This window comes from Plectropomus leopardus, chromosome 3 (assembly GCF_008729295.1).
Source record: "Plectropomus leopardus isolate mb chromosome 3, YSFRI_Pleo_2.0, whole genome shotgun sequence".
Taxonomy (NCBI): Eukaryota; Metazoa; Chordata; class Actinopteri; order Perciformes; family Serranidae; genus Plectropomus; species Plectropomus leopardus.
Genome location: NC_056465.1, coordinates 10,286,533 through 10,294,936, shown reverse-complemented (window position 1 = coordinate 10,294,936; position 8,404 = coordinate 10,286,533).

Genomic DNA, 8,404 nt, shown 5'->3' with positions numbered 1-8,404 from the left:
TAATTGTCTTGAGTTCTGGTCTCATGACAGTTCTGACTCATTACAAACAAAGTGAATACAAGGTTACATAGACCGACTGGTTTTTAATTTAACAGTTTTACGTAACAGTTGTCCTACATTAGCAGCACAGCAGCTATGCATTTATGTACGTATGTGTCATAGGTCTACACAAGATACAACATGCAAGCGTAAATGCAACACTGGATTTTTAGAATACTTAACAGTTCACATGTCATTCTGAAGATTTGGCAAATTTCACATCATCACACCCTTGGATGCTTTTACAACCTCATTTACCTCTAGAGGTGCACTGAAAGTTGTTTCTGAAACTGTGAAAAGGTAGATATGTGTGACGGGCAGAAATGTGCCCATCCCATGCACTGTACTGATGGTGTCACACCCAAAGCAAACTCTGACCTCACCCCTTGTGAACAATGTTCTTTTTATGTTCAACTCAACTGCTTCTGATTTGCAGACAACACCAGTTGGCCCAAAGACATCAGTAATTCTAGTCAGGATATGTTTTTTTAGTTTCTAAGTGTGAATTAACATTGCACTCGCTTAATGTCTGATTCTCGGGTGATTAGTGATTAGATTTGTCACCTGCAGCACCTCTCTAAACGTAGTCCTAACAGGTGTGTATCATCTATATAACAAGTAAAAGTATGTACAGATTTACATGTAAAGTACATGTAAATCTGTACTAAATTCTATAACACCTGCAAAAATCATTGGCAGCACACAATGGCTAAATAACAATTTCAGAAAAATAAAGAGAATATGCAGCCAAGCAAAATTAAATAAAAAAAAAAAGAGTCTGGTGCTGTCATTTGGAACTCTGTAGACTAAAAAAGGCCAGGTCCTCTTACAAACTTCTTTACAATAAACCTTCATAATACCGGGGTCCCTTTTACAACCATTGAATCCATAGTAAAATCCGTCTCCTAAACTGCCATCCCTTCCCATGTTTTGTGATTAATACCTGTACTTAACAAGAAAAGTACCCGAAATTAAACTACTCTATACTGCAGCCCCCAAGCCTTACTGAATAAACTTGAGACCCTTTCACTGTGCACTTTGAAGGACATAATTGACAAACTAGAGCCTCCCTTGAGTCCTTCAGATATTTAGCCCGCCAGATTTTCAAGTTTTATCCCCCCTCCTGCCATAAGTATGCAGTAGTGCAACCACTGCTCAAAAGATTTACCCTTGACCATCTGGATTATAAAACAATTTGAGCCATATCTAAATAACCATCTTTTATCAACGATTTTTTTAAAAAAGGTTGTCAACTTAGAGCTAATATTTATGATACATTTCAATTAGGTTTCTGTTCACATCACAGTATCGAAACTGCTGTACTCAAAGTGGCTAGTGATCTTTTACACGCAGCTGATGCTAAGTGATTGTCAAATTGTTTTTGATTTGAAAGGAGGTATTTAGTCTGAGGGAAAACACACCATGGTCACCACTAATCAGCCAGCAAATAGGACATACTGATGGGGTCAGAATACAGTTTACATACTCGCTTAGCTGAGGTAATCACAAGCAGCAAAACCTTTGACATGGCATCCAGCACCAATGGCAGGTCTGGGGAGGAATCATGCATCACTGGGTGTTGTCTTCTTACCCTTTCAAGAACCATTTCACAAGAGGGTAGGCAAAAAGTGATCTGTTGCCCAAACCCTGGTGTCTAAACATGGGCAGCAGCCACCTGGTCTTGCAGGCTGGTGGCTCAGCTGCCAAACTTATTGGTTGGCTGTGTTTATGCATATCTCGGTGGGTGGATATGTGCTTGTGATTTGTGGAGAGTATAAACGATAGAATCTAGAGATCTACAGCTACAGCATCAGTGACATCTTATAAAACACTTCTCAAAATGAATCTTTAAAAAATGCTTTTTAGCAATGCCAACACATTTTATTCATATTATGTATCTTTTTAATGTTATTTTATTAATGTTTTTATAAACCTATTTGTTAAGTGTTTGTGTTTTAATTATCAAAACTCTTGCCCTTGTGTCACAGAATTAGAATTAAGGACAAGCTTTTCAGATCTTCTCCAGCCAGTACTTGGTCAGGTTCCAGGCATTTTTTTGTTTTGAACGGCAGCACTGTGGACAGCTGAAGGCCACATTCTGTTGTTGGACAGGAGTGAGTGATCAATCACACACTATGGCAGGTGATTTTCTTGATTGTCTTGTTTGTCTGGCTGTTTGGAGTGAAACTGTCAGAGCTTCTAATTACTGTCAAAAAGCTATTTGATTTGAGTTTTTCAGTTCATCAAAGTCTTGACAAAGAAAACGACAAGCTTGTTTCATGTTAGTTAAAATCTTTAAAACTTCCTCATGGACCCCTTTTAACAGGTACAATTTAGGGCCACAACCAACAATTATCTTTATTTCCGATTTATGTGCCAGTTTTTCCCTCAATTAATTGCTTGGTTTTTAAAATATCAGAAAACTGTGAAAAATGAAAGAGTTTGACCAACAGTTCAAACCCCAAAAATTTCCGGTTTGCTATCACATAAGAGAAAGAGGTAAGGCAAACACTTAAAATTTAGATGCTGAAACTGGGAGGTGTGGTGTTTTACTATGAGCACTTTTCAACAGTGAAAAAAGCACATCTGCACACTTAAATCCCAGCAAAAATCATGTTGAGTATGCAAGCTGATGTTCAGAGATCTTCTTCAAGGCATAACAAGTGGAATGAGCCGTATATGAAGCTGGGGGAACATCACTTGATTAGCCTTAATGCAGAACACTTATGTCAATCACTGAGTCTTGGGTACCAAGACATCATGGGGCTTGTAGTCCTTGGAGAAGTGACTACAAAATGAACACAGTGTAACTACAGAGACAGTCAAACACCGAGCACAATATATTTACAAAATGTACGATATTTACAACAGAAAAAATAACAATAGCAACAGCTATGTAGTATGGAAGCCCTAAGCGGACGTGTTTTTTTTTTTTTTTTTTTACAAGCCGTTTTCTCGATATAACGAGATATTATCTCGTTATATCACGATATATTATCTCGTTTGTTTTCTCGAGATATTAAGTCGTTATCTCGAGAAAACGAACTTTGTTTTTTGGTTTGTTTTTTTAAACTTTATTGAATGAATGTCAGAAGAAGAAGTGGCGGGTGGATGATGTGACAGCAGGTGCCGTGCGGTGTTCAGCGCGGACAAATGCGTGCAGGTTCTTGCCCCTGCACGTACCAAAAAGCACCGGAGCAACAGTATAATAATCTAGTTATGATTACTGATGAATTTGGGTGATGTGTTCCTGTAATAATCATCTTACCTTGCGCATTTGTCCGCGCTGAACACCGCACGGCACCTGCTGTCACATCGTCCACCCGCCACTTCTTCTTCTGATGTTCATTCAATAAAGTTAAAAAAAATAAAATAAAATAAAATAATATCTCGGGAAAACAAGTTCGTTTTCTCGAGATAACGAGATAATATCTTGTTATAACGAGATAATATCTCGTTATATCGAGAAAACGGCTTGTAAAAAAAAAAAAAAAAAACACGTCCGCTTAGGGCTTCCGTAATGTAGACATCAGACTTCAGGATCTAAAAAAGCTTTCTTTGTCATAACCACCTGCCCACACCCCATCTGTGGAGAGTAATCTGCTGTATGTCCTGGAACCTAAATGAAGAGCAGTGACAGGTTACAGGGTAATGCTTATCTTTGCCTCTTACAGAACGATTATGTTTGCTGATTACTTTATTATGAGCACATTTACAATTTGTCACTTGTTAATATAGTAGCCATTTAGTAACATGTATGTATATCCATGGGCCTTTTGCACAGATTCTATCACGATCATCTATCATGAAACCCTCTTAAATCCTTATTGAAATAATATCAAATGAGTTCTCTTTATGTTTCCTTTGGTACTAATTGTGTAAGATATCTTCTGGAGTAGGATGTTCTGGAGTACAAAAACGTAGCCTACTACTTGTGTACCTGTTTGGCCAGCATCAAGTCTCCATTTAGGTTCAAAATACTTGGTGTGATTTGTGTTATGGGTTGATATTGGGACAACCGCTGTCTCTCTTGTATAGGTATGAGTTGGTCAAGAAGTGGCAGAAAATAACTTTTCCTGGTTGTGGGTCTTGATCGGACATCTCAAAACTGCCTCTGTCCCTGAATGCAGATACTTTTGGGGTATTTGGTTCATAGTCATCAAGATCCAGTCCAGGCTCTTATACTTTGTCGGCAATACCATCAAGTCTATTTACCTACTGACAATAGATGCAAACCTTAACTTCTAATGCCCTTCGATTTTCTGTGGAATCTCCCTGCTGTTAAGTTTAACCCATGATCTGCTGCACATGACAACCTTTGAAATGGTTCTGAGATTAGATTTAGATGACCAAAAGTTGCATTATATAAGGGGGCATAAAGACAGTAAATCACAACATTGATTTTAAAAATCTGGAAGTTAAGCTTTAAAACTTGTGCATCAGGTTTCTGTTATTCCAAGAGACAATCATCTTCAAGCATCATCACTCACCACCTCTCTCTTACCTGTTGAACTTTGACATATTTTTCTTGAAGATCTGTGTGATCATCATCAAATTGTTCAGTATTTACCTGAAAATATACCAATTGATGTACAACCTTATCTGAAAGAAGTCAGTAACAGAAGGATGTGTGCTTGGTTACGTGTGTGGGTTTGGGTGTGTGTGTGGGTATGTGTGTATCTGTGTGTGAGCACTGCAGGAGTTAACAATAAACAGACAGGCAGGGTGTGGTTTTAATTGCAGGTGTGTCTGGGCGTCTGTGAGTCACGTTTCAGCGTGTGATGAACCGCGCTGTGAGAAAATAGTAATGTTTGTTATATGAATATCTGTTGGTGCCTTCAGCAAGTTTTGACAACATGCCTGGCGTCTGAGTGGTGCAGAGGTAAAACGCCAAAACTTTATGCTCTGCCAAAATCAACCATGAACCACATTTTCTTAGTTAGAAAAACTTTCTAGATTTCCCTTGAAAAACTTGATTTTTTTAAAAGGACACTTTGAAAGTGAACACAATGTTGTAGACTCTGGAAAACACTTAGACGACACAACAACACATTAAACTGTTCCAACTCTGTGGTTCAATATAAAGGTCTGAGGTACAGGAGGCCCATAACTCATAACATAAGACTGGGGGGAAAAAATCAAAGAGCAACGTCAGACAGCTCTATCAATGGTGCATTTATCCACATCAACCTCTGCTGAGAGGTTATTGGAACCCCCAGATAAATATTTAAATTTTCTTGTGATTGTGAAAAAACTTCGCTTGAGTCAAAGTTTTCATTAACAAGTTAACACATCTCACAGAGATGTCCTCCCATGATTTCCCTTGGTACGGTAGTCTTTCTTCATCCATAAATTTTTTGTTGTTTTATTCATTGTGTTCATTCATCATTCATTAATTTCATTTGTATATTGGTTGTGTGTATAGTTAGCGGTATAATCAATTTCACATTTACAAAGAACTTGATTATGTGACGGTCACTGTACTGAGTCCCTTACAATTTAGACTGAAATAATTAGTTATACATTTTTCCTTTTTATAAGGGTGGTGCCCCGAGGTGAATTAAAAACAAATTAATTCTGTTATTTTTATTTAATGTAGAACTATTTCGTACTGAAAGCTGAGCGCTATTATTCCACTTCATTCTTTGCGCCTCTTCATGTGTTAACAATTCATCATTTTGCAGTGCTTCTTGGTGTTTATATTTTTTTGTTACCTACTCTGTTACTGATTAATTCATTTATGCTATAGCTGCATAGAATGAAAAGAAAATGTTACGTAGTTTGATACATATGTGGTGGTGAATATGTTCACACAGACATTTATGTTGCTTTACAGTGTCTGGATAATTTCTTCAAGATGGATGGATGTTGTTTTAAGAGTAAAAACATTGTATATCAATTTTGTAAATATGATCAAATATGAAAAAAAGAAAGAAACAAACATCAGTGTTCGCTTGGGTGAATAACCCTGCGGCTTGCAGGGTTAACCCATTAAATGTGACATAGTTGGTGAGAAAAACAAAGCATTTCAGTCAGCCTTTTTCAGTCATGTGAATTATGAGGGTGGAGTGACTATTATTCAGTGTGTTCAGGATGAAAACTGGTTCCACAGGAAATTTTCAGCAGCCAACCTGAAACATCAGCAGTCTCTCTCTCTCTCTCTCTCTCTCTCTCTCTCACACACACATACACACACACAAAAGCTTGTACTTCTCTGTGTGGACCGTCATTGACATAATGCTTTCCCTAGCCCCTTACCCTAACCTTAACCATCACAACTAACGCCTAACCCCAACTCCAACCCCTGCCCTAACCACAACCTAACCTGAACCCTAAAACCAAGTGTTAACCCTTGAACAGTCCTTTGAAGAAATGGGGACCAGTCAAAATGTCCTCACTTTCCCAAAAAAAGCCTCATTCTGCTGCATATATACTTTTTTGGTCCTCACTATGTAGCATGTACAAACACACACACACAAAAGCAGATAGTTTACATTTATTAGAGATTAAATGTCCAGAAATGTTTACTGAGCTACCCATCTACACCAAGACACAATCTCATCAGAAAAACAACCCAAGCATCATGCTAATGTTATGTGGTCATGTAGTTTCATGTATTTACTTGCATGAACCCACAAGATCCTTAAATAGAAAAAAAAAACATATCATCTGTGTCATCATTATTAAGTTTTGACAGAGACAAGACCTCCGCCAATAATCAACCAAACTGACTGAGTCATTTGGCATCGTAACACGAAACTTGGTTGAAATAAAAAACAATCAACAGGTGCTGCGGGGAAATTCCACATAGCCATTTAGCATCATGGGCAGGACTAATGCCAAAAGGCCGTTGTTAAATGTTATGATGCTCTACGCCAGAATCAGTGAGGAGTAATAACAATGGCAATGTTAAAGACAAGTTAGAAGCTGCCTTCGAAGCTGTTTCAAATCGACATGTTTTGAAAATCGCCTAACATTGTGGTTTGTTTTGAAGTCACAAAAACATGTATGTTGGCATCACATCCGACATGGCTTAAAAACGATGCTAGATTCAGGCAGATAAATACGTTGCTATTGACTGGATAGTGAAAATCAAATCCCCCTTCCCAAGAGGAATCACTTAGCGTGGACAAAATGTTGGACTGAAAATGCATACGTAGTATAATGAGTAGACAATGCGTGTGGGGTGGATTCATGACCAGCACAGACACGGAATCGGTGTGCTGTGCTCAGTAGTGATGTGACGCAACCTTGTCCAATTCTGCAGATGGGGAGGGAAAACACTGTGGTCTCAGCAGGTTCAAGGGTTGCTTTCCATGGAAAATTTTTGACAAAAGCAGTTTTGTAACGATACTCTACACTTTGCCTTTGACCAAGTGATAAAATGATGGCCATTGTTGTGCCCTAATATTCACACTTTTCATTGGTTAGGGATGTACCCTAATCTGAATACATTATTTTAGTGAACACAAATATAGTGGTGAAAACACATCTTTATATTTACCGATGTTGTTATTACAGTAAAAAACAATTCTGTTTGACATACCTATCTTCAGATTGATTCATATTATTGCAAATTACCAGAATATAAAAATGCTCACTGTGTTTGCAACATATGACTTTGATTTTTAGTTGTTCCATATGTCACAAATCACTGGGCTACTGTGCATAATGTTTTTCTAATTTTTTAATAACTTTCTCAGAATGCTGCTTTGTTACTTTTTTAATTAACATGCTCAACTCTGTTATATTTACTGGAAAGCTTTCTGCCCCAGGTCAATCCATGGCGTGCGGCCTATTACTTTGGGAAAATCGAGAGTAGAGAGAGACAAAAATCCTTGTGTGGCAGCTGGATTATTTTCAAACCCCTGCAGACTATACATCAAATAACCTATAGTTTTATCTGTAGTACATGTAATTTTTAAATTACCTTGTGAAGTAAAACCTTAACAAAGCTTAAATAACCTTACAAATTAAAATGAGCAGTTTCACAAACAGGCCAGTGTCTCCATAACAATTAGTCTTTATTTGCATATTTTTTGTAAACAGATTGTGTAACAAGGACTATGAACAAGTCACAAAATGGAAAATAATTTTGCAGTTTATTTGTTTAAAACAGTTCTGGCTGTCAAACAAGTTTAAAATGAGTTTTCAAGGCAACATGAGACAATTTTGGCAGGTTGGAGGCAAAAGGCTAACGCTGCTGTTCAAAATTATGTCAGAACCACTGAAAAAACATAATACAAAGAGACACGTTTGAATCAAACACAGGAAAAGTCCATCAGCAAAGGAAGAATCTAGTTACAAGTAAACCCTCAACAATACCAACTGAAATAAAAAAAAAAATCTCCACGACACATATCCA